Raw genomic sequence first — 27,824 nt, forward strand, 5'->3', positions numbered from 1 at the left:
CAGGGAACCCTGATTGCTCTTCGAGCAGATGAGGGAGGGGGACTTGATCGGGGGGAGGGGGTGGGGGAGGGAAATGGGAAGCGGTTGTGGGGAGGAGGCAGAAATCCTTAATAAAAAAAAAAAAGAATGGGATGGGTTCTACAAAAGAGCCTTGAGGTCTCTGAAGTTGGAGATGCTTAAACATAAAGCGAAGCATGCCTAGCCAGGGCGCTATCAAGGAAATCCATGCAATTGCGAGTTGACAGGGCGCCTGGAAACTGCTCACTGAAGGGTCACTGACTGATTTTCCTTCTTCCTTCACATCTACCAGGGAAAGAGGCAGGACACACAGCTGCTGGAAAGACTGGCACAGCCAGGAAGGAGCAGCAAGGGTGTCATGATTTCGTCAGCATCGAACAGTTAGGAAGTTCAGCACAGAACCACGCCCTTGACAGTTTCCTAAGTGGCTCTGGTCCATTAAATGCCAACTTCAAGGTGACACAAAGAACTCTCTAGTTTAAAAGTGGTTAAAAAGGAGGGTGTGTGTGTGTGTGTGTGTGTGTGAATTATATGTGCATTGTCATTGAAAGGCGATCCTAAATTACTTTGCAATTTAGCTTGAAAATTCTTGTCAGAATTAAATTAGCCTGTCGGCTTTGAGAAAATTTCTCTCGTACCTAATATTGAAAGTGAATTTTAGATAGCCTTAGAGATGAAAGTAGCTTGCAAACACTCTTAGAATGTCCATTTTCTTCCTTTTTATTTTTTTAAAGCAGAAATAGGAATTTGAATGCCATGGGCCTTGGTGAGAGATGGGGGTGAGGAGAGTAAAGGGAGCAGGATTCCTGTGTCCCAGTGGGAATTCATCCCCCCCTTTTCAACTTCTCTGTATTCATTAATCCTTATTAATAAAATCTTAGCTCCGACTGTCATGTGATATGCAAAACTTGGAGTCAAATAGAAATGATACTGAAATGTGGGTCAATAGCCACTCACAATGCAAGCCTAGAAAAAATGAAAATATAATTTAAACAAGTGCACGTCAGACAACTATTAATCCCCAAGTCTGAAACCAGAGAACGGAGTCGGATTCTCTTTCATTTCAGGTTAATAGAGGACTCAAAATACCTCTCACTCCTGTCCAGAACTTGTCATGTTGAGCATTTTGTAAGTGTTATTTCATACAAGCCTCACCATAACCCCCTGAAGCAGGGGCACTGTTATTTCATTTTCTAGGTGAGGAAGCTACGGCTTTAATGACATTAGGAGACTTTTTTTTTTAATGAGAAAAGGAAAAAAAAAGTTTCCGCCTCCTCCCAGCCTCCCATTTCCCTTCCCCTCCTCCCCCCTTCTCCCCCTCCCCCCACTCCTCTCCCCCTCCCTCTCCAGTCCAAAGAGCAGTCAGGGTTCCCTGCCCTGTGGAAAGTCCAAGGTCCTCCCCACTCCGTCCATATCTAGGAAGGTGAACATCCAAACTGGCTAGGCTCCCACAAAGCCAGAATGTTAAGTAGGATCAAAACCCTGTGCCATTGTCCTTGGCTTCTCGAATTTTGCATGCAAATGGATGGAAATAGAAAACACTATCCTGAGTGAGGTAACCCAGACCCAAAAAGATGAACATGGGATGTACTCACTCATAATTGGTTTCTAGTCATAAATAAGGGTCACAGAGTCTACAATTGGTGAACCTAAAGAAGCTAAATAAGAAGGTGAACCCAAGGAAAAATATATAGTTATCCTCTTGGCTATGGGAAGTAGACAAAATTGCCGGGGAGAAAATTGGGATCTTGGGGGGTGGGGTGGGATGGGGGTAAGGGGAGATGAGGAGAGAAAAGGGAGAAGGAGAGGATGGGGGGAACTTGGGGAAAAAGGATGATTAAGATAAAGGAAGGTTGGATAGGGGAGCACGGAAGCACAATTCTTAGTTAAGGGAGACACCTTAGGGTTGACAAGAGACTTGAACCTAGAGTGGCTCCCAGGAGCCCAAGGCGATGTCCCCAGTTAGTTCCTTGTGCAGCTGAGGATAGGGAACCTGAAATGACATTAGGAGACTTTATGTCCTTCATTGTCTTTAATCCTCTCAGCAACCTAGTGAAGAAAGTGTTCTCATCTACACACAGAGTCAAAGGCAGGAAAGCCTTGGCCCAGCCTGATTCACAGCCATGAAACACCAGCTTCTCAACTCAGGGCTCCCTGCTAGACATCCGTGCTGTTGACTAAGAAGGGGAACATCTGGATGTACCACCTGGGAGTGGGCAAAGAAATGACTCAGCAGAAACAATCCATTCTAAGAAGACCATTCTAAGAAGATGAAGATTTTAGGACTTCTACTCCTGATTGCAAAGGAGAAAAAGATGGTGATAGTTAAAATATCCATTCTGATCTGGCCACCCATGGGTAGGATTTCTTAACAGAGACCTCTTCTTTGTAGTAAACAACTGTATCCATGTCTCCTGACACTCCTGTCAACATTAGCTCTGGCTTCCATTCCACCTATTGTCCACCCTGCTTGCAACATGTAGCCACTATTGTCTCCTCATAGCAATTACTTATCTTACTCTCAGAGCAAAATATAGAGGTAAAATTATATTTAAGTAACATTTCTTTCAGGGTTAGGATTAGATGCGTGCATCCGGATGTAACACCTGGAGCATTGAGAAGCTCCCCAGAGAGGCTGACTTTATAGTTATTAATATTTATATTAGCATTACTAGATGACCACTATCTCTTTTATCACATTTCCCCTGAAAAAAAAATTAGTCAAAATTAAGGACCATTTCTAAGACCATGGGGACAGTTAGGATTTGCCATTAATGTGTCAGAACTTCATTAGAATCTTTTAAGATGGAATGGGCAATACAAACAGTTAGATCAAATACTGAATTTCCCTTTTTCTCAGTGAGGCCTATAGAGCTACCAGGATAGTACTGAACAAATCGGAGGCATGTACATTTTTAACAATGACTGAAAATTAAAGACTCCCATTTGTCCTGCCAACCAAACAGAGCTGAATTTCTAACTGTTTTCCCAGGGAAGGGAACCCTGAGACACAAAGACATATACCTGGAAGAAGATATGTTTGTGAACAGTGTCTAATGATGTTTTGAGGAATTGTTGATAGCAATGACTAAGGGATGAAGCATGAATCCACTGGAGTCTGCTTTCATAGGGGCAGCCAATTCACCGCTCCTTATATGCTACATGGAGATAAGAAGAATCAGACACTGATGCTCATGCTCATTTGGGTTGGTGCCCAAGTGTCCCACAAGTGCTGTGTGCTGAGGACACGGCTGGTGAGTGGCTGACTGAAATGTTGCTTTTCTCTGGCTGGGTCAAAGGACGTTTCACAGACATTAGCTGCCTTCCTAATCTGGGGGGCTTTTCATTCGTCCCTCTCTGATTCTAAACAGCTGCCGGAGACAGCTGATAGAGAAGGCGACGCCTGGAAAATATTTGCCCCGATCAACTGATTCACTCAGACCTTCTCTCCTGCCACTGCTTTCCCATTTATTAGCAATTAAATTTGCATCTGGGTCCCAAATCACAGCTTAGCTTAAGTAAATCTCAACATCCATCTTTTTAGAACTGCAGAGAATTTCACTCAAGTTCAGGTTATGTTTGGGATAGAAGCACTTGTTACCATCTTAAACTAAAGCATTTGAGCAGGATCCGCACATTTGAATTTTATATAGAGCACGGAGCCTGAAAATCAACCAAGCTTACCAAACAAAAGTTTTCTTCTACCTAATATTCTTAAGTTATGTATTCAGAAATTGCTAGAAAGTACATACTTTACAGAAGACTGAGTCATCTCTGTAAATTCTATTTAAATTTCAGCAACACAGCTTATAATAACACATATCCATTAACAGATCTCCCCTACTACCTGGGAATAGAGAGTCTTACAAAGCTTTCAGCCAGAGATTCAACACAAAGGCCAACACTCGCCTTGTGAAGCCGTTGAGCTACTGCCTGGAAGTTGGGAGCCTAGGGGTCAGTTTTGTCTAGGTCTGTAACAGCTTACAGCCCGGGGAAGAGGTAACTGGAAGGCTTGGTGATGGTTAGAATGGATAGCAATCAGGAAAGTTTAAGTTAGAAGTGAGGCACTCGCCCATAGTCTGCATGTTCACAAACTGATTGGGGTCCAGAAATCAGTGATTCTGGGAGCCCAGCCATGACATGAACTGAACTGGATCAACGTACACATGCTTTTTAGTTAGAAGGATACCCCTCAGTTTTCTTCACGGTGTCCATGTGATCCACATGCTCTAACATGTATGCAACACCGATGCAGAGCAAAGAGGGGGAGGTGAAAGAGAGAGCGATTGGTAAAACAAGTGCGAAACAAGAAGATCTCAGTAATGGGAGCAACTCTGTGTCTTAGCCATGACCTTTCACAGGCCTCCAGCTCAGCAGGGGTTCCGTGGGGCTGCTCTGAGCTCCAGACTCCTTGGGAGACTAAGATTGACTAACGAGAAAATAATGGAGGATCCTGACACCTATCCATATGTGATTTAAAGAGTGAGGATTTTTAAAATAAGATTTATTTATTTATTTATTTGTTTGTTATGTATATAGTGCTAACACCAGATCTCATTACAGATGGTTGTGAGCCACCATGTGGTTGTTGGGAATTGAACTCAGAACCTCTGGAAGAACAGTCAGTGCTCTTAACCTCTGAACCATCTCTCCAGCCCAGAAAGTGAGGTTTGAGGGAGGAATCGACATCTGAGCTGATCAATCTGTTCAGTCACGGTTTAATGGACATTAATGTTCAATATGTCAGTACATGAAAAGCCACATGGCCACCCCAACCAGGGCTTGATGCTCCTGGGGGTCAACCAGAATATATGAGATGCAGCAATTCCAAGGTCTTGGCTTTCAGCTCTCCTATGGCTAGATTTCTGTAAGATCCAGTGTCATTTATGATATATCATCACACACACACACACACACACACACACACACAAACACACACACACACTCATGCACACCAGAAGCTGAGAAAATTGTCCCTTGAACACTAAATTTTGATATAGTACTTTGGTGATTAGGACCACGTGGTATACACTTGTCTTTGAGACAGCATCAAACTAAAGAACTCCTGGACTCCTTAGAGGACACAGACTGGCTATGACTCAAGAGGAAACCACACAAGTTCCAGAGACAGGCTGCTCCCCCTGGAGGCCAGCAGGTAGAAGGACTGCCTTTTGGTGGTCTCGGTCTTCCCCACCCCTGCTCTCTCTCTGAATTTATTGAGTGGGTGTTTTTCAGCAACCACGTGATCTCTTTAACGAACTAGGGTTGCGTTATACATCTCAGATGGAACGAAGGTTATACATAAATTGCAAATTCTTTGGGCAAAAAGGTAGAATTCAATAATTAGACCTCCCTATCTCCTCTGGATTAAGTGTATTCATTAGACTTTTAGTCAAACCTATTACTGCCTTCTCAGAAAATTCAGTTTAAAATAAATGCCTCGGGGCCATTGTTAGAAAGCATCCAAATGGAAACAGGTGAGGTGTACAGGGAAGGAGGCTGCCCCTTAAATTAACAGAAGGAAATATGCAGGACTGTGAGGCTTTTCAGATCCTGTGTGTGAAGGCGGGGTGGCTAAAGGGGCCACCTTAAAATCACGTGCTGAGAAAAAACAAATCCCTGTTTTTGTTTATGAAAAGCCCATTTTGTCAATCAATGCTAACATACATTACTAGGAAAAGCTTATTGCATTTAAATAGAGATTACAGTACCATGACTATTTTATTAGTAATTTCATCCAGAGAAAAAAAAATGTGTTTATCCTGTAATAGAGCCAGCACCGGGACCCCAGAGGCATGGCATCCCAGAGAACTGGGCAGCAACCAAGCCATGCTTGGCCTGATCTTCCCGACCACCATTCCTTCCACTTTGTCCAGTCTGTGGAGCTGGAGATTAAGAAGACTTCTGGGTCTGGAGAGTCCCACTGAAAATATTCAACTCTTAAAATTCTGAATTTCAGAAAAAAGAAAAAGAATGTTAACTGATAACAAAAAATGAGGGAGGTAAAAATTCTTGGCTTTTCAAAACATAATAGAACAAACCAGAGTGATACAAAAAGATAGTTTGTTAGTGAACTGAGCCTTCACCCTGCATAGTGCCCCTTTAATAATACTTTCATACTTAACTTGAAAAGCTTATATAGTCTAGCTCAGCAAAACGTTCGGCAGTGAAATTCTTTGGGACTCCAAGGGTTCTTCGTTTCACTTTTAACAGCTCATTTATTGAGGGACTTTTGCAAGCCAGAATTGTGATCATTGTTTTGAATACATTACTAGCTAATCCTTGCAACAAACCCATAGCAGAAATAGTATTGTTTGCACATTACAAGGGAAAATTGAGACCGATTAAGCAACACAGCCAAAGTCATGTAGTAAATGGTACCATTGACATTGGATCCCTTGCCAATCTGCAGAAAAGCCTGTGTTGTATGCTCAACCTTGAAGCCCACGCCCTGTGAATGGTTTTGCAGGTCTCTGCTTAAAGAAAAAGTTAGCTGGAGGTGGCCCAGTAAGTAGGCTCCTTCATGAGATACTCCCCACTGGGTGTCTTCACATAACTTAATTTAACTTGAATATTCACATTTTCTTTATTCTTTTTTTCTTCTGTATTTATTTAGCAGTGAACCAGCAAAAATAATTCAAAAAGGAAAGTAACCCAACAGGTTATCCCAAGAAAGAAGAGCGTTTAAAACAGAAAGAGAACAAGGTTAGCTTTGCTTCACACCTTCCCCCTAGGCACAACAAAATGTTTGTGTTTTAAAGGTGGGATGCCTTCTTTATCTGGCAGTAAGTAGCATATCTATCCTTGGCTGCTCCTGAAATTTTTTTTAGGTAATTAAAACAGTGTTCTTCTATCAGAATTCAATACAATTCCCAATGGAGACCTTTGGGTGGCAAGATGCTTCAGGCCCTCATCACCAAGCAAACTTGAGTATATCTAGACAGGATGTAACTGCACTTCGGACCTGGAACAGTGAGATTTGAATTGTGTGATTTGTTCTTCAGAACACACACATGTGCACGCACACACACATATACCCTATCAAACACACACACACATGAACGCACATCACCACACACACATAGCACACACACATACACACACACCACGTACACACATCACACAGACACCACACACCCCACACATACCATACACACATTCCACACACACCACACATACATAACACACGCACCACACATACATAACACACGCACCACAAACACATACACACGTACAACACACACACTACACACATACACAATCACACACACTACACACTACATACACACACTAAACACACCACAGACACCACATATACATGTACATACCCACACATCCCACATCTCATACATACCACACACATACACATACATACCACACACCCACATACCACACATACCACACATACATAACACACACACAGCTGCCGTCTTGACTCTCTTGACCCAGGCCTCCTACAGAGGTCCTCCCTGGAGCTCTCAGCTTGGTTCCTCTGGTTCAGTCGTTAGGAAGATCACGTCATAGATCCATATTCTCTTTTGGCTTCAATACAGTCCATTGTAACTACATTTTATGCCAGTGGGGAATCCCTGCTCTGTCTACACCCCTCTCGGTCTTCTTCCTAAGGTCACCGCATCCTGCAACGCTGTCGAGCAGAAAACCCTCATCTTCCTTCTTCATAGCAGCTTCTCCTACAATGCTCCCGTTCCCACTCCTGGATTTAAATCAACAGACCCTCCTCCTTGACACATTGCATTCCTCTAGAACTTTTCGACTAAGAAGCAGTGTGAGGTGGGTGTGAGCATGACCGTGTGAGGAAGAACCTCTGAGTCTCTGCATGGACTGGAGCCTTGCCCTCAACTGCCCACAAACGCCGTAAGGAGTAAACGTGAGCAATGAAAGCAGCAATGGAGATTTCGCTGGGGAGAATCATGGTGGCATTCTGATCCCCAGGAGGCAGTTCCGGGACATTGGCTTGGTTGGTTTGGACAGGGAACAGGCTTGGCCCCATAAAGGAGAGAACTGGAGCCCCCTGCACACTGGCTTTGTATTATATCGTCCTGCCCGACAACACACACAAAACAATCTCTGGTGGCTGAGCTTAGAAAGGGAAAGAGTCTGGCTTTCTGTCGTTTTCTAGAACAGAATGATGTGGAGTCCTTTTGCAATCTGCTTTCTGTAGCCCCGGGGCCAAGCTTTACTCCGTGGGTTTCTCCACCTCCTCTGAATGATGTGGGAAAGAAACTAGGGCACAACACAGTTTGGCAAAGCCTGGACAAAAGATGACTCTGGAGGTGAAATATACATGCTACAGCTCCGGGGCTCATGAAGTACAGACTTTCATTTTAGAGGTCTGGACCATGTGGGAGATTAGTGGGAGCTTGCATTGTAATTTCTTCCCAGACCCTGTTCACTCGCAGGCACCCACAGCCCTCTATTTCTTTAGGTGTCGGAGGGTGTCACAAGTGCATGAAGGATACTGGCTTTGATAGATGTTCTTCCTACACTCAAGGCTTATTCATCTGTGGCTCTGGAGGCCACCAGCCTATTGAGGTTTTATCTTTCCCATAAGTTACCCAGAGTAGATGTCACATCTCTGTTCCTTCATAGTTGAACAGTTCCTGTTGGATTATCTGACTGTTTTCATCAAAGATATGGCATATGGGGTCATTAAGATGACAGTCTTGCTTATGGGCTATGAAAAACCTAATACACAGATTCTCTTTCTCCAGGTCAAAGCAAACCCTTTCCTGGAACTCCTTTAACTCAAGCGAACGTTCAGGAAAAGGAAAGTACCAGAACATTAATTACGAGTCCACGAAAGTTGCTACTTCTCTCAGACTTAAGGGGAAATTTTAGCTTCCTTTTAGCTACCCCATACTTACCGATAAAGACGGGAGAAAATTGGCTCCTGTAGTCTCAAATTTAGAGGGTCCTTAAAGTTCCAAGGAAGGGAGGATGCTAAAAGAGGCTGCGAACTAGATTCAGTGAACATTCTAAGTGTCATTGAGGTTGTTAGTCAGTGATTCAGTGATCAGATGGCTCGCTGGGTATCAGTCAGAGTGTTCGAAGCAAGAGTGGTCACCCACCCCTGGCTGCACCCAGCAGCTATTGTTAAAGAGCCACCGACACAACTTGTTTAACATGTATGGTTTCACATGCAGATAAAAGGCTCCACCCACCACTTACCAGTTCCCTGGGCCTTCCCGTTTCCTGGTGAATTTCTTTGAGCATATCCTCATACCCTTTCTCTGTTTTTAAACAGAAATATTAGTGGGAAAAATCCACGGTAGTGTAAAGGTGCATATTATTCAGAGAGCATAGATTTCCGCACAAACCTGCATCCCTTCCAGTGCTCTGTACTAAGTGGCTGCAGCTGTTGCCATGACAATTTTCACTTGTAAAAACCTGTTATCCATACAAAGATAGACAACACAGCTGTTTCCATGAGGCATCCTAAAAGAAGACCACAGGAGATGGGGTTCCAGCCTTTGCCAGATGAGGATGCTGTTCCCCTAATAGACCAAAGGATGGGGCTGTGGGTGGCCTTGAGGTGGCCACTTGCTGTCATTCTCATCAAAGTTGGAGTTGATCAATTAAAACCCACCTCCCCTAAATCTACATGTATCCCACTCCAGGAGTAACTGCTGCTGGGACCTCCTCCTTGGTTATCTCAACTTCTACAGCGGCCCACCTACACATTATAAATATGGAGGCAGAGGTAGGCGGATCTGTGTGAGTTCGCGGCCAGCCTGATCTACAAGAGCTAGTCCTAGGACAGGCTCCAAAACTATGGAAAAACCTTGTCTTGAAAAACCAATACCAAACAAACAAACAAAGAAACCACCAGCAATTTAAAACCACACAGACTTTCCAGAGAGACCAAGTGTGCTTCTCTGGTACTCCCAGAGAAGGCAGTTTGCTGTTCTATGTGTGTGATCTAGTTGGCACCAACAAGTGCAAAATATTATCATCTGTGTCACTAGTCTTTGAAGTAGCAGGTATCTTTTGTTTGTTTTTGTTTAGGGCTTGGCATTGCTAGCCAAATCAGATGCTAAAACTGATGTGAGAACTCCCAGCTCTGAAGTGGTGGTCTGACCTCCTCCTCCTAAACAGGATTCCATTGACTACCCCTCAACCATGTGAGGACTGCTTCCTGCTGATGTTCCCATGCAGTGTGTCATTTGGGATTGTGGCCATAGACCAGTGAAGGAAGGAAAGTTGACCATATTCCTCACAAGAAAAGCAACAGAAGAAAAATTACCCGACCATCAGTGCCCTGTAATTGATTAGAGTTATTTTGTCGTTGCTTTGAGCGTTGAATTGTAGTCAATACAAATTACCCAATGTCCAGGAATCCAAAAAGAAAAGGATATTTCTTAGGAAACATAAGTGGTTCTTGCATTCTCAGATAAGGGCTTTCCTTTACTTTGCTAAACATCTTAGTATGCAAAAGTCCTTTGTGGTGGCTGTCCTTAACACAAGCCTGAGCTGTGGCTTACTAATTAGACATGGAATCTGTACTTCCTGTGAGCTAAACAATAGCCTGTGTTCGATCCTCACTGCAAGAGTCTCTGTGATGGTATCAAACAATACTTCCCTCTTCTTCAAAATCGCCTTGTGAATGGAGCTACTAGATGACCAGGTACCCTCAGACATTACAATTCCATATGTTAATAGAAACAGTATATGCAATATGTTGGATATAATTACAACAGATGAGTAAAAACTTACAGTTGAGAAATTGAAGTATCACAGTGTTTCATCTATTCTTTCAACACCAAAGTGTGATATCAATAGTGCACATGTCTTTTGTAAGCCCAGATACCAGTGAGAATATGGAGAATGAAGACACGGATGCAAACACCTAGAAATAATGCCCAGTCCATCCCAGCTCTGGCTGGTGACCCAGTGTGGACACACCTGTAAGTTATTCTGTCCTAAGTAGGGGTGGGGAGGGGGGTAGTGAGAGCAAAGAACAGACAGAAGCCCCCTCTGGAGAGAGAAGGGTTCTACAAGAAAGGGGAAATAAACAGTAGAACTATTTAGTTTATCAGTTTTAAACGGTGATATTATAAGTGGACCATAGTTCACTATTTCAAAATATTAAAAAATGTGTAGAAATTGGCAACATTCTGTGTGCTGGGTATACTTGACGTCACCCTTCCCAAACTCAACTAACAGTCCATCCAGTGAACTGGTCTGTGGGTCTGGGTGTACACAACCTTCTGGTTATCAGCCCAAGAAGGGGAGGGTGGGGAAAGTACTTCACCTTGTGGAGAAGCGCGAAGGTGGGGAGACAGGGCGGGTATAGACACAGGGAGGCTGCTGCTTTCCCTAGAAATGCTTTAGCTGTTTCCACTCCTCTTTTGCCAGGCTAAGCCTTTCCTGAAATGACCACCGGGTTACCTCTCTCATTCTGGGAGGGCTGGCTGAAGACCAAGAAGGCATGTGGGGAAGTTCAGTGTGACCTGATGTAACTGAACTTAGCAGCGTGGTGAGTGGGGATGCGAGCAAAATGCTGCCAGTAGTCACTGGCCACCTGTCTCTATGTAGATATGAGAACCCGCGGGAGAAGTTAGCTCGATAACAGCAGAAGGAGAGTTAGGTTTCACAGTGTCTGCCCTTTGATGGGGTCGCATTTGTGCACACAGAAGTATTTACTGAGGGCCTACTAAGCACTTAGGACTTGAGAGATACTGGGGACAAAGTGAAATAGACGGTAAATACATAACCATCAGTTTGTTGAGATGGGAAATGACTGGTAACCTGCTCTACCCACAGATGAAAAGTAATTCAGAATTTAGAATTATAGCAGACTTTTGACAGTATCTCATCTAGACATGGAAATTCAGTAATATGGTTTGACTAAATTCATTTCCACAGCAGACAGGTTTTACTCTCCTCTCAGCCTGCTTCTCCCTGCGCCAGCTCACTTCTGAAGACTGTTTTGAAAACTATACATTAATATTCAGCCTCCCAACCTGGTCTTAAATACTCTCTGAATTCGTATATTAACCCTCTTACTCCTAGTGTTACTATGCAGCACAGTAGATTCAGACAGTCTGCCGCTTCCAATTATGTTTACTAGAGAGCACTGGCTGCATTTGATTTGGGGAACAAAGAGGCTCTAAGTAAGCCTCAGTCAGTGCAAGTCCAGAGCTGGGCCTGGGCTGGAAGATGATTAGGAGATAAAATATGGCCCCCTTTCTCAAGAGGTTTGTAATTTCGAAGGAGAGATATGAAGCAGAGCAATATTTTCTCCCAGAAGTTTTGCAAATCCAAGTGGACAGACCACTGTTTCAGGAACTCAGAGGCAGGGGAGAAAATTGTGACCTGCCCCCTGCAGTTTGATATGGATCCTGGATTTTACCATTACAGTACATTATAGTACATGAGTACACTGAGGGACGGGAGAGCAGGTTTCAGATCTGCCAGGTTAGGCAGTGCTCTGGGGAGAAGGCTCTTGGATTCTCTAGGCACAGTAACTGACAGTGTATTATAAGGCCGTCGGGTGAGCCATGGTACATACAGCATGGTTGTATATGTAACCCTTTTCTTTGTCTCTACTGGCTCATCTGTGAAGAGGGAGCCATGACAATATGAGTCTCCCTTTTTCCTCTCTCAGGGCTCTTAGGATCGTGCTGTCTAATGGAGTTCTGTAAAGAGCTGTCTGCCCATATTCCCCTAGACTTGGTATCCCACGAGCAAAGAGGAATCTAAGTGTTCTGCTGAAGTTTCGCTGCACTCCAAGCCAAGGACAAGTAGATCTCCAGCTAACAAAACAAGTGGTCAAATTTATCGGCTCTCAGGCCCAGAGCCCCAGGAAGCAACCTTTAGGAGGTTATTGATGGAGCCCATCAGCTGGCTATCACTTAGACTCACCTAGACTGAAACCCAGTTCTGCACACTTTCCTAAGTGCTGTACCAGACGGAAGGCAAATGTGACTTCAAGGACAGGGCCCATGCCCATTCCGATTCCATGCTTCACGGGGCGCTTGTTGCCTTCCACTGTTCTCACTGTCCCTTTGCTTACCCTTCCTCCCTCCATGGCACTCACAGTCTGCTGGCTGGGGCTTCAGGCCCTGCTGTTCCTTCTCGGAGAGACTCTCCCCTGGAAGGGCCCTTCTAACTGCCGGAGAGCTATTTTCCCATGTCCTTGATCGTTTAAAATTCTCAGTCAGTGCTTTGCTTGACTTTTAACAATCAGTTGCCTCTACAGACTTTATTTGTCCAGAACACTATCGTTTTAAGCATCAGCTTTGGTGCTACATTATTTGATGTTTCAGGGAGGGGAGAGGAGGCCTATTGAACCCTTTTGCCTCACAAGTTGCAGGCTCATTCCCTATAGGACCAGCTCTAGGTGGCTTGGCCTGGGGCAAAGAGCCTCTTTACCATGCAGGCTCCTGACCAAAGCCACAGCAGAGTCTCATGCCAAAGGGCACCAGGTCAGGCCCCGTCAGAATTCAATGTGAAATATTAAAGTCGGCCTCTTAAGAGGCTTCTCTCCCCATTGAGAAAGGCCAGCTGTGCCAGGTCAGTTGCTGAAAATACTCCCTGCCTTTAAACAGATTTGGTTAATTTTAGCGATTTTTTTTTAGCCTCTAGAAAGTCTTTTTTTTTTTAAGCTTTAGCATTACTTATTATTAGGTATTGCTTTACTTGATATTTTACTCATATTGATACTTTAATAATTGATTTTAAAAGATTCTAAGAAATCCGGGCACCAGGGAGGCAAATCTAAGATGGCCTAACTGTGCCATTCCAGCTGCAAATGATATCTGATGCTTATCTCTGTAATATCAAACTGCTTAATCTACCTATACAGTGGGATTGACGACAGTATCTGGTCTCTCCCAAAGAGGCCCCTTTCCATTCATTGGGCTTCAGCTCCTTTCCTGAGGGCCACTGAAGACACATTCCTGCCAGGCTCAATGATACAGCCCTAGCATTGGATAGGTAGAACAGAGCTTAGAAGATTGAAATGGCCATCTGGGCTACACAGCAAAGGCCATCTTGACAAAACAAAAGAACGGAAGGGGGAAAGAGACAATCCTACTGAAAACTGAGCTTGTCAAAAGACATTTCCAAGACTTGTGGATGAGAATGGCCACCCAGGAGCAGAAAAATTTAAAAGACAAGATTTCCATTCCATATCATGCAAGCAAAAATACCTGCAATCTCAAGTTTTTGTAAGAGCCACAGATATGGGCTCTGGGGAGGAAACTATTGGCTTATATCAATGCGAGGATGGAAAGACATGTGTGACCAAGCCTGGCACTTCACACGCTCTGACCATGTGCACTTGTCTCCCAGGAATGGAACTGTATACAGCATGCACGAGTCAACAGCAGGCCTGGTGACAAGTCACTTCTGCATGGTCTCCATCCAGTACTTGAAAGCACAGGTTAGTGTTTTAGGGGAGTCTTTTGGGTTAGTGTTGTAGCTCGACGTCAAGATGATCCTCAGTGATTCCTGATCCTCATGGACCACACTCCATTTCAGTCTCTTTTCTCTTGCAGCCACGGAAGGATACAGAAGAAGTAATGTGTCATCCTTTGAAAAGTCATCCCAGGATGGGGGTATAGCTCAGTGGTAGAGTGCATGTCTAGTATGTACAAGGCCCTGGTTTTCACCCCTACAAGAACGCTTGTGCACTGGAGAACCATTTTTGCTAACTTCTTACTCTTTCGCATGCATCTTCTTGCAAGTTATCTTGCGTTGTTGTCTTTGGGGAAGAAATGTATACATCCTTGTCAAGAAATTGTTGGCCCTCTGGACCAACAGCATATGAGATGTATGGAAGGGAACCCCCTGATCCCTTCAGGTCTTCTTCAGCATAGAAAAGGGGGAAATATGGTCCTATGAAATTGCTGACTGTGTGTTAGAGCCAGGCAGAATGCTGGGCTCTGGAAACAGTGACACAGAAGGATAAAGACTTGCTCTTAAGAAACTCAAACCCTCTTGATGAGAAGCTGTGTGGAGAAGCAACCCCAAAGACAGATGGCAAGCAGATTCTTTGCACCTTAGGGAAGGCAGGTGGGAGCGCTGGAGAGAGAAGACCTCTGGGGCAGTGTGACCACCAGCTTCAGTCCTGCTCAGGAGCCCCAGGGAAGAAGACTCCTCAAGGGCATGGCAAAATGGTAGGGGTGCAGTGGGGGTGGGTGTGGATGTATGCAAGCTGCACCTTTAAAAGCTGACTCTAAACAGGTGGGAGCACTCTAAGTGGAAGAGACTGGAGCACAATAAAAGATCATTTCTCGTCTTAATTCTGGCCAGACTTACAGGTCGCGTGCCAAAGATGATGCGGAGATACATGAGGGTCTACACCACTTCCTCTCAGTTGTGATGTAGCTGAGTTTCTGCAGAGGTGCAGAGAAGGAATCTAGCGAAGTTCGAAACATGTCCTGTTCTTGCCTATCCTTACTGGTTACCCAGGGGTCTCCAGTGCAGGCCCCATAGACTGAAGCCCACTGAGGTCAACAGAGGCTAAGCTTCTTTCTATAGCAGTGGTTCTTAACCTGTGGACCACCATCCCCTAAAGCCATCGCAAAACACACATATTTACATCGCTGTTTACAACCACAACAAAATCACAGTTATGAAGTAACAACAAAAATAATGTCATGGTTGGGGGTCACTGCAACATGAGGAACTGTATGAAGGGGTCGCGGCCTTAGGAAGGTTGAGAACCACTGCTCTAAAGAGAGCCAGCGACTATGGAAAGAGACAGGAAGAAGGAATTCCTTTTTTCTGCTCATCTCCATTCAATTGGTCCACTGTGTTCATTTGAACTGCAGCTGATTAGTGTGGCATGTTTCCTTCCCAGAGCCCCAGGTCCTCCCCAGGGCCAGTTCTGTCCTCAGAGGTCACAGTAGGCTTGCTCTGTCTTGCCCTGTGTGGACAACGCAACTCATATACTTGCTCAATTAATCAACCTCTTACATATTTAATGGGGTCTTAATGGTGATTTATTTGCTGGGACGCTGCAATTTTTTTTTTAATCTTTAGAGTAGAAATTGCAAATTCAGGTGCCTGTAAGCTATACGTCTCATGCAGAGGTCAAGCTGTCTGAATTATCAGCTGCCTGAAGCTGTTCACACCTGCCCATGCCCACACTGCCCAGCAGTGATTTCTCAGGATTATTCTGTTTGTTTTTTATGAGAAACTGAAATTTTAGATGCATGGAATGTAATTTTCTCCCTTTTAAAACGTTGGAATGGCACATTAAATATTAAACGTGTCCCTGGCTATGCAGTCTGTGGGCTGATGGGGTCTGGATGGTGGGGTCAGTGGACTGGACATAGGTAACTTCCGCTTTAGTCTATGCTGGCAGATACCTTCTCTGGCGCATGTTAAAGGAGTTGTACAGAAACCACCCTCAAGGCCTCTTATTTTTGGTGACCTCACATCAGTAAGGGTTAACTGGAGTCCTGAGAATGTATAATTTACAGATAGTCTGTAGAGGTGGTTCTAACATCCACAGAGTCAAAACAAAGTCGAACTCCCTCCTGTACTGCTATATATGTTTATATGCAAATTATACCTATACCTTAAAAACCTAACTGAGCCAGGCAGTGGTAGCGCATACCTTTAATCCCCGCACTTGGAAGGCAGGAGGATCTCTGTGAATTTGACACCAGCCTGGTCTAGAGAGTGAATGCCAGGACAGCCAGGAGCACACAGAAAAACACAAGGGTGGAAGGGTGAAATACCGAAAACATCATATGTCCAGAACGCTAGAGACGCTGATGTCAGGACTCTGTTAATTATGTATGCTAAAATATAAGGTTAACAAAAACGAATGGAAAGAAACAGAATGAACTCCCCCCGCCCCCGTACAGTTGTACAAATGACAGTGATCAAAAAGTGAGAGACGGTGAGCACGCCATCTCACAGAAGCAGGAGGAGAAAACAAGAACAGAAACAGCCCTTCATATATGAAAGCATAAAGTCAGAAGGGACACACTCACACCTAAAACACCCATGCTTTTTCTGCATTTAAAGGGTTTGCACATGAAATATGTTTTGTGTTATATTTTATATGTTAAAAATATGTTAAACATAATTAATGTGTTATATTTTGATTTATATATGTATGAAAATTCTCACACAACTGCAAAGAGATATACAAGGATGCTCACATAACACTGTTGCTAACAGGAACAAAATATGGAAAATGGTCCAAGTAAATGAAAATGGATAACTATGTCCTGGAAGAATTTTATATAGCAAGCGACATAACTTACATCTAGAATTAAATATGCAGATAAGTTTAGAAAACATAATAGTAAATGGGAAACAAATTATAAGACAACTTGATTAGTTACATAAGCCATCAGTTGCCTCTTTTTCATCTTGGTGAATTCCTCTACCTTAGGCAATTAAAATGAAGCCTTGAGTATCTTGTCTTCTCTCACTTCAAGAGAAGCACCTTCTCTGCAAGCATCCTAGCATCTCTCCCCACAGCAACGAAATGTAAACCTTAACAATAATGAAAAGGCTGCTGCTCACCCCTCTGCCTTTCCCCTCCCTGGAAAGGAAACTTCTGAGCCTCAGTTCCCAGTTTATAGATAGCAGACACCAGGCTATGACGCAGGCTGATAAACAACACCGCCATGACCTTTGATGACATCTGTGAACTGGAAACCGCCACGGAAACCTGTTCCTAATTAGATTTGTTTTTGTTTTGTTTTTTGAGGCAGGGTTTCTCTGGTAACAGTCCTGGAACTCGCTTGATAGACAAGGCTGGCTTTGAACTCACTGATATCCTCCTGCCTCTGCCTCCCAAGTGCTGTGAAAAAAATGAAAGCTGTTGTTGATTTGCTGTCCTGGAAATGATTTTTCTGCTCCTTGTGGCTAGTGTTGTCTGACTGAAACATGTAAGAGCATGGTGATGCCCTTCCCTCGGACTGGAGATGGAGAAATGTGAATAGATTATTCACAGGCACAGGATGTAGACATAGGCACACGAGGGAAAAGCTGGTTGAGAAACACCCACCCTGATTAGGATGGGACAATACAGGGAAGAAGGATTTTAGGAGATGGGAGGAGAGAACATGGAATAAGAGTGTGCTAATTTGTTTGTTTGTTTTTGTGTTTTTAAGCCCCATATGGGTGACAGATACCAAAATTATTTGATTAAGTATTTGAAAAGTTTCTTTTTTCTAGAACAAAAGAAACTTCTAGAGGGTTTGCTGTCACAGGTTCACTGTGTCTCATGGGAGGTGCTCAGTGGCCACCCCATATCGGATCCATTTCCTCTGCCAGGGCAGAGGACAGAACTGATGAACTAGGCTCTTTACCATTACAGTGTACAGTGTACAGACTGGCTGTGCCCGTGGCACACTACCCAAGAGAACAGAACACCAGGAAATCCCAGCATGCTGAGTAAAGATGCTGGGAAGCAAGATCTCAAAACCTTCAACAAACAAACAAAAAACAGAACACAAACAAACAAGAAACCCCAAGAATGTGAAGGAGAACCCTTGGTGATGGATCGGCAGAGTGAAGGCAGCTTGAAGAAGTCCCAGCTTGTGGCCAACTCTCTGTAAGCCAGCCCAGAAGCCACGTTTTTGAAATCACATTTCTAAACTACTCACTCAGTCTGGCGTTTGGACAACAAGATAGCGAAGTTGTTATTTCTCACAACCTTATCTGTATGTGACATATATTTGCAAGAGGAGTGCAGAAGGCATGAAATAAAAATAAAGCAGTCCTTCCCCACTCTCCTATCTTGAGTCCTTCCCGACGTAAGCACTTGAAATAGTCTCATGGTTCTCTATATTTAATTATAACATAGTTTGGGTATATTTAGCAACTATGTAGTCTTTTTAAAAGATTAAGAAGCATATATACATACACACATATTAGTATATTGCATTTTAATCTAATTTATATATTGGGTGCTTTTCCAAATGAGTTTCTAGACTGACTTCACTTATATACAGTTAATATATTTAATGAACCAGTTCTGCTTAGATGGACATTTTGCTTATTTCAGTTCTTTATTATTATAAACAATGTTGTAAAGAAATCTCCTTATGACTCATCCAGCTCCCCTCCCCATGTACAAGAAGAACTACTTTCATTATATTTTAAATTATAGCATGAATTGGTTTTGATGTTTTTTTCCGGCCCCACTCTTTCGTAAGCCCTGGGCTATACCTTCACAGGACCAAACTCTCTGACATTCAACCTGGGAGGACCGCTTGTAGGCAACCTCGGAACTTTAAGAATTTTCTTCCCTTTTCCTGATATACTTCAGCATCCTGTTTTCATTGAAAGTATCCAGACTCCTCCTCTGAACAGCCAGCTCTCATCTATTCTCATCCCCAGCACTTCGGAGGATTTACTCTCTTGAGAAACTGAACTAATTGGTTCTAGACTAAAACAGACCCAGGGGAAGAAGTGGGGTACAGAACTAAATAATTGGGATGAAGTCAAAGTCTCTACTGAGAACCTCAGGTCCTTTACTCCAGAGTTCCAAGAACGTTATTTCTCAACATACAGCTCCAATCGGAGGAACTGTCTGGGCAGACAGAATAGCTCAGATGCTGTCTGGAGGCAGACCCCAAAACAAAGGTTTTCCAATTAGCTTACAAGCAATGTTCTCTCAGAATTTCCTCCCTTCCCACACCATTTTAGGTTTCTTACACCTCTATCTTAAATATGGATGTTAATTAAGCCTTGGCTCTCTGGAGAAGTAAAAGGAAAACAGATAACAGAACAAAAAGCTGGGGCCGGCGGATAACCTGAACAAACACTACTTAAGGCACTAACATCATTTTTTGTGCTAATATTTTCGCAGACAAGAGGAGATACTGCATTCATGAAATGGGAATAGGAGAGTAGAGATAGAAACATTCAGAGAACAGCAAGAGGTCTCAGAAGCGCAGAACTAAACACAAAAATTTCAAACTTGGAACGTCTGTGTTGAGGAAGCTGCCTCTAAAGTACTTCAGTGGATAAATAGATGGTTAGGTAGATGTATGGGACAAAGAAGTAGAAAAGATGAGACAAAGAGGTTGCATTGGCGGGCACAATGTTCTTATTAAGTGGATCCTATTAAAGTGAAGAAGAAAGATGAAAGTGCCAGAGACTAGCGTGGGAAAACTCCTGGGGCTGGACGATGAGAGTTCCTATATTAAAGCTCCCACCAAATACAAAGCTCAGAGAGTGGAGAAGAACTCTCCACTCATGCCAGGTTCCCTGGGTCCTTCAAATAGGAAACAGGGACCAACTTTACTGCTAACCAGACAAGCGGTGGAAAGCATGTAGCACTCACTCTCTGATGACAAGGAAATTTGCCTGGACAATTTCAAGGTGACTTTATTTCTAACCTAGCTCTGTAGTCAAAGGATCTTTCATTCACTAGTGGAAGACATAGTCACATTCACCATGTACTATTTAAAAATAATGGGGAGGGGTAGTGAACACAGCTCAGTGGCAGAGCACTTGCCTAGCCTTTGTGAGAGGCCTGGGTTCAAATCCCTGTATTGCAAAAAATTGTAATAATATAGGGCTGGAGGGATGTAATAATAGAGGGCTCAGGGGTTAAGAACTCTGGCTGCTCTTCCATAGGACCTGGGTTTGATTATCTGCTCCCATATGGTGGCTCATGATCACCTATAACTCCAGTTCCAGGGAATCTAATGCCCTCTTGTAGCCTCCATGGGAGCTAGGCACACACATGTGGTACACAGACATACATGCAGGTATAATAACCACCATACTTATTGTGGTACTTTGAATGTAATTGGCCCCCATAAGCTCTCAGGGAGAGGCATTACCAGGAGGTGTGGCTTTGTTGGAGTAGGTGTGGCCTTGTTAGAGGAAGTGTGTCAACTTGGGGGAGGACTTTGGGCTTGAAGGTCTCCTTTGCTCAGGCTTCACTCAATGCAACACTCAGACCACTTCCTGTTGTCTGTGGTCAGCTTCTTCTCCAGAACCATGTCTGCCTGTATGCCATTATGCTATACCATGATAATAATGAACTAAACCTCTGAAAATGTAAGCCACCCCAATTAAATGTTTTTCCTTTATAAGAATTGATATGGCCATGGTGTCTTTTCACAGCAATAGAAATCCTAAGTCACCTAAAATAATAAAATGATTAAAAAATGATGAACTGAGTGAGAAGGCTCAGTGAGTAACGATGCTTGCTGCCAAGTCTAATGACCTGAGGTTGACCTCTGGAATCCATATGGTGGAAAGAGAGAGCCAATTCCCGCAAATCCTCTGTCCCACATGCTGGGTGTACATACATATATAAATAAGCAGATATAAAAAACACAAACATGCACAATCACTTCTAGAAAGCTACTAAACAATGTTCTCCTTGAAAATGTTCCATAAAATAGATAGAATGGGGTGGGGCGTGGAAAACAGGAAAATAGGAGAGAAAAGGAGCTCAGCACAAAATCAAGGTTCTCTTGCTCTCAGGAAAAAAAGTTCTGGTAGACAACATACAAGAGAGTCTATGGAAATCCAGGTAAAGAGGGAAGTCAGTGAAGAGTTAGAGTAATAAATTGCAAAGGGAGGGCATCAAGGAGGATTTGAAGATTTAGAGACAGTCAAATTCTTAGAAGAGACAGTTGGATAAAATACATGAAGAAGCAGGTTTGTCTGAGATAATGAGATGGAAGGGAGGGGGCGGGGTGACTAGCAGAGAGACTAGAGAGAGTCTCTAGTGGCCGAGCATGGGTGTTAGTGTTGCTGAGAAAGGGCCCAGAAAAACACACCAATTGCTAAGGAGATGATGATGCGGACATGGAGACAGACTGGTTTAGAAGGGAGAGTCAGGCATATCTGAAAGAAGGAAGGAGAACAGTGCTACAGGAGAGATTCAGATAACAGAGGAAGAGAGGAGTCTGGGAAACAAGTGTACAAGGGAGTAAGCATCCAGGTGAAGACAGTGACTGCAGCAAAGGGGGACAGTTTCAGTAAAGCTGGAGTCAAGATTAGAAGCTAAAGGAGTTCAGGCTAGGGCTGACTCTATGTTCATGATTAGTAGCTGATAGACATTTCTATCTAGGGTACACTGACCTCTGGGTGGGCACAGGAGCTTAAGGAACATAAGACAGGTATAAACCATGTTTCAGGCAAGAACACCTCATACAGAGAGAGCCTTTCTTTGATCCCTACCTACTTGCTTCCCTCAAAATGCAATATCACCCAATAAAATGACTCAGTCACAGAGAACAACTAGCTTATAAAAAATGTAATAAATAAAATGACTCAGGATGGATTGCAAAAAAATGAGCTGTTTTCACCAACAGGCAGTTTGGGTCCCCTTTGGTTCTATGTTCTTTTAGAGATTTTTTTGTCCATCTCCAGAATATTTCCTCTTTCAAGACTTTTCTCCCCTTATGCATAAATTTCTATTTCCACTAATTATTGCTATACCTGTTTGTAAAAGTAAAATTTTAACAACAAGGACAAAAAAATCTCCACAATAAAAATCCAACTACACCTGACAAAGGATGGCTGGCTTCCCATGCTTTGACACTGTGGTAAGTCAGGGTCTGTGTCAGGTCAGTGCATCATGTGAGTACACAGTTCAAGGCCACACACGGTGTGGCCTGCAGATCTCTGAGTGGGCAGCACATCCTGGGGTCTCATGCAGCTCCTTTTGTTTGTCAGAACTGGAAGTTTTCTTCCACAGCACATACACTGTTTGTGCTTAGTGGTAGAAATCGCAGAAGAAAAATATTAAACTGCGTTGGGTTTTTTTTGGTAATTTTTTGACACTTTCCCTTAATTTGCAAAGTTTGAGTTGATTCTTAGTCAAATACATCCTCTCTACTGTTGGCTGGCTCAGTGCTCTTCTGTCACTGGTACAAGGGATGGAATCATGTTGTCATGAAGGAGCATTCTTTGGAAGTGAGGTGCTGCCCTTAGTCAATCCTTTAAAAAGATTTTAAACTATCTCAATAACTACACAATAATTATCAGAATCTTCAGCCAGTAAATGTTAAGTTGCTTTTTTTTCGAATAACGTAGGTTTTTGAACATTTAGTCTTTTAGTTCTCTGTATACCCAGAGTGGTGGATGTTCAAAAAAGAGAACACAGTATTGCTATTATATAACCTTTCTGCGGCACTGCAGAAATCAGTAACAAGGCAGAGGGGGACAGAAAATAAAACTCCAGGATGAAATACTTGTTGATGGGGAAAACTACCACTGGGTCATTTATTTTTTTTAACAGCCAGATGGTCTCCAAAGACGTCATCTGTTAAACCCTGTTCGTGAGATGGACTAGAAGCGCTGTGGAGCCCTGGAACTTGAGTGAGAACATGTGGCCTGGGCTAATTCCGAGCGGATCTTGGTGGAAGATGATCCCTAAGTCAGCACAGAGCAACTGGACTCTTTGAAGTGATAGTGTGGGTCAGCCCTCAATACTTGATGTTTGGTGTATAAAATGTAGACAGGGAGAGTGGACTCGGTTACAGGATCTTATAGTGATCCCAGTCCTGAGCTTAGACAGCATAGCCACTGGTGCTAGAGAGGAGAGGAGGAAAGGGGAGGAGAGGGGAAGAAAAAGAAGGGAAGGGGAGAGGAGGGGAGAGGAGAGAAGCGGAGGGAGGGGAGAAGAGAGAGAAGGATTCTGATAGAACAGAAGTAACAACTTTGCATTTTCTGCTTGTTTCAATGTCTGGAACCCTGAACCTACATGATTTGTGTAAGTCCAGCTATTTCAGTAGACTCCCCTCCACACAGTAGACCCAAACCCTGCAGTCTTTTGTTCTCAGTCTCTCCTTTATGGGGAGTATCTTAGGTGAATGAGCAAAGCCATCCCAGCTGAAGACTCATTGCTCTTCAGGGGTCCCTCATGCTCCTACAGTTGCAAGAGGCACCTGGGTGCCCCTATGACAGTGTGAACTTAACTGGAGGCACAGGTAGTAACTGCTTCCTGAGGCTAGGCAAGGCTCTTCAGCAGAACTGTGTGTATCTAGCGAGCCTCCATCTTGTAGATCCCCTAATCAGACCTCACCAGCAACTAGTCTGTCAATTTGAAGTGACAGGCACAGGAAACCCCCTGCTGACTTGCACCAAGATGCGGATTCATACACCCCGGGGTGAATTCTGTGAAGCCTGGCACAGAAATGTTCTAGGTTGCTTATAGAAGAGACTCCTGTGATTCTGATTTGAATATTAAACATAAACGAAAGGAATTACTTTAAACACAACTTACTTAAAGAAGTCCCTTAGAAACTTGAAGCACACGAGGAAGTCCAAATTGGACCAATATGGATTTTTTTTTCTAATGTAGAAAAAGAGGAAAAGTGGCACAGCGGGCCCTGAAATATGTGACAAACAATTTGGAACCAGCGGTGACAATTACAAGAGTATCCCGATAACATACTGCCTGCATTCTTGTCTCTGTTTGATTCCTTGACTCCAGGAAATATTGGAAAGATACAAAATATGCTCTCATGTAGCTGCTTTTAGTGTGATCAATCACTTCTCTTTGTGTTTGCTGTGCTGTGGTTAGGATCCTGTGATTAATATCTCACCCAAAGGGAGCGGAGATATATTCCCTATATTTATAAAAATGGTCTTAAAATAGAAAAATCTGGAAAAAGGTATTCCAAACATCAATAGTGAGTGGTTAAAGTTTTTGGAAGCGATAGTTGTTAACCCACTGAAAAGAAAATTCAATGCAAAATCCTATAGAATTATTTTTTAAGTTAATTTTAATTTTAGTATATAAAAGGCCCTCACTGAGTCTTCAAAATACTGTGATTTTCAAATTTTATATCTTAGAACCAAAGTATTTTACCAGTACTGTTTACTATCACAGCATTTAAGGTATGTTATATTTTTAATATAAAAATTATCAGAAACCTATATGGGGAGGGATGAATAACCTTTTGAGAAAACCACATAGAAACATATTATTGTAGAAACTTTCTAAACTTAAAGTTTAAATAGAGTTAATATTCTCTTCTTCAAGGTTCAGAGACAGTCGTGAAAGAGAAGGCAGGAGGTTTGCAAGAGCCAGAGGTGGTGGATAACTTCAAGAAACCATGTTTTCAGGACACAACAGGTCAGATGCACAGGTAAACTTGTAGCAAGTATGAGAACATGCACAAGCCCCATGGAAAGCTGAGGCCAAACTCTCACCATAGCTGGGGAGGTGGACACGGAGTCCATCACTAACTGAGATTTTGTCATTTGGCATCTTCAGGGAGAGACAAAGGCAGTTTTCTTTTCTGGTATGAATATTGACTACCCACTCCAGGGCAGGTACCATACCCAAAGGTAGTTAGTCAACACAAATTTGAGTCTATGGAGAGGGAATGAGAGAGAAAGGCAGAGGGAACAAACTTAGGCAGGCAGGAAGGTGCTCAAAATACAAAAATATTCAAAACAAATTATCTGGAACCTATTTACATATGAGGTATGATGGTAGACTTAACGTCCTTTCTTTTTTTTGTTTAAATAATTGGCCACCTAAATGCCCACTTTTACATCTTTCCTCTTTCATGGTATAACTGTCACATTGCTTATATACTTGTAATACATGTACATACATGTCCAGTGATATAAATCTCTTATTTCTGCATGTTCCATGATGTTCAATTGACCACACTGGTTTATTTTCTATACTGGTATCCCATTCCAATAATTATAGGAATTGTATTATTTCATTCTTAATTTTTAGAATTTCTAGACAATGTAATTCATTTATTCTTCTTTATGAAATTTAAATAATGCAATACAATTCTAGGAATCATGGCTTTATTATTTTCATGCAGATTATATTACATTTTAAAATTAATCTAAGGAAGCTGTGGTTTGAACAGGACCCCAAGATCCACATATTGAAAACTTGATCACCAATACAACAGTGTTAAGAGGTGGATCCTCATGAAGAGTTACTCAGGAAACCTCCGCCTTCATGGGTGGACTAATGGTATTATCCCAAGAGTGGGAAACTTGTCATGAGCATGCTTGTTATAAAAGTGAATTTGGCTCTTTCTTGGCCTTCCATCTTCTACCATGGGATGATGCAGTATGAAGACCCTCACAGATGACAACTACCTTCCTTACTTCTTTCTTTCCTTCCTTCCTTCCTTCCTTCCTTCCTTCCTTCCTTTCTTCCCTTTGTTCTTTCATTCTTTCTTTCTTTTAAGCCTAGGACAACCTGCCTATATTTGGTGCTGCTCCCAATGGGCTGGGCTCTCCTATGTCAATTATAAGACAATCTTACATAGACATTCTCATAGTCTGATCTAGGCAGTTTTTCAATTGAAGCTTTTCCTCTCTGATGCTTCTAAGCTGCGTCAAGTTGAAAACTAAGGCTTACCAGGACAAGTACTCTGTTATAGCTACAGAAACCACATGAACCACATAGGAGAACTGGATTTTGGATATTGAGTGTTCCCATCCAAGAACATAACACATTTCTCATCTTCTCAAGTTTTCTAATGTCTTCTCTAGGCTGTGCACACCATTTCTGTGCTTTTAATTAGCTTTCTGCTTGATAGGAGCACTTGGTCATTATTTTGAACCTTGGTCCTTTTCTTTGTCTTCTGAGAGTCCTGACCAAAGCAAGTGATGAAGAGATCATTTATGAGGGTTAAGGCTAGTGGCTCCTCTTTATTTGAACACTGGGTCCATTATTGATCTCTTTCCCCTCCCATCCTCACTATACATCATCTTCAGGCCACGGATCAGGTCCTGTGCTGTCTTCTAACACAATCACTTCTGTGTCTTTCTTCTAATGAGCCACAACACCTATTCAGAGACAGTTCCCACTCCGGAGGAAACAGACAGTGAAAAGCTCCCCTTTGACTTCATGGTCCTCCAAGAGACAACATAGTACATATTACTGAGTACCTAATAAAGGAGAAGAAATTGCTCTCTGGGTGTGCTGTAATTGGATCATGTTTTTGTTCTCATGGTATTCAATAAGCATCCAGGAGGACCTTGGCTTTTCTTTTTATTAGTGTAAGAAAGCTATAAACCATGGTTAGGACATTAGAAATTTTCCACTGCCAAGAAGGATGGTAGAACTCTCAATTCACATTCCACAGTAATACAAATCTTTTGTGTGTCAGGAGGGGCGCTTGGCATTCTCTCAGACTCTATCTTGCTTTGATTTACAAGAGACAATCATGAGCTTAGAAAATGGAAGCTCAAAGAAGGTTAAAGAAGCTTATGTCCGTGTATTAAAATGACCATGGGAGATAATCGAGTGGTCCTTCAGATATTTCAGGCTCAGCAGGAAGTGGGGCTAGCCTCCAGGAGGAGGGCAGCTCAAATGTGCCTCTGGATTGAAGACCAGTTTGGCTGGTGTGTCCCCAGCTCTTGCTGTGACATAGGAGCTCCTTATCTGGAAGACTCCAAAATCAGGATGCTGCAAAGTCAGAAGGCCAAGGGAAAGTTGTTGGCAGATAGCTGAGCTGCTATTGTTGTCTAGACGGGGAAACAGAGAGATTCCCTTGATAAAATCTAATAGGAATGCTTCTAGCAAAGTCACATTGGTGACAGGGACACTGTTGCCCTCCTGTCCTTCTGTGTACACAGAAGGCATAATACTCTTTGATGTCAACTGGATGCTGCTGTTAGCAACAGAGCAAAGTCACCCAGGCCCACCTCACTATGCCTGGCAGAGCCAGAAGCCTCTTAACTTCTGGTCTCTGGTACACTGGATATCTGTTGGCTGCTGTACTGCAAGTGATGGTAGTCATCACCATTGGATGCAAGAATCTAGTGGCTATCACATTATCATTGGCTCAGATGCAGCTCTTTTGAATCTTAAAATAAGACGTAGCCTTACAAAAACAGATGAACAC

General features: G+C 43.0%; 1 protein-coding gene across 3 annotated transcripts in view; it reads right to left on the bottom strand.

Annotated features, from left to right (window-relative positions):
* Positions 1-27,824, bottom strand: part of Slc9a9 (solute carrier family 9 member A9) — a 555,668-nt gene that overhangs the window by 316,853 nt on the left and 210,991 nt on the right. The gene's annotated exons all lie outside the window — the stretch shown is intronic.

This window comes from Microtus oregoni, unplaced genomic scaffold (assembly GCF_018167655.1).
Source record: "Microtus oregoni isolate MIOR12 unplaced genomic scaffold, Mior012 000028F_ref0000031, whole genome shotgun sequence".
Classification (NCBI taxonomy): domain Eukaryota; kingdom Metazoa; phylum Chordata; class Mammalia; order Rodentia; family Cricetidae; genus Microtus; species Microtus oregoni.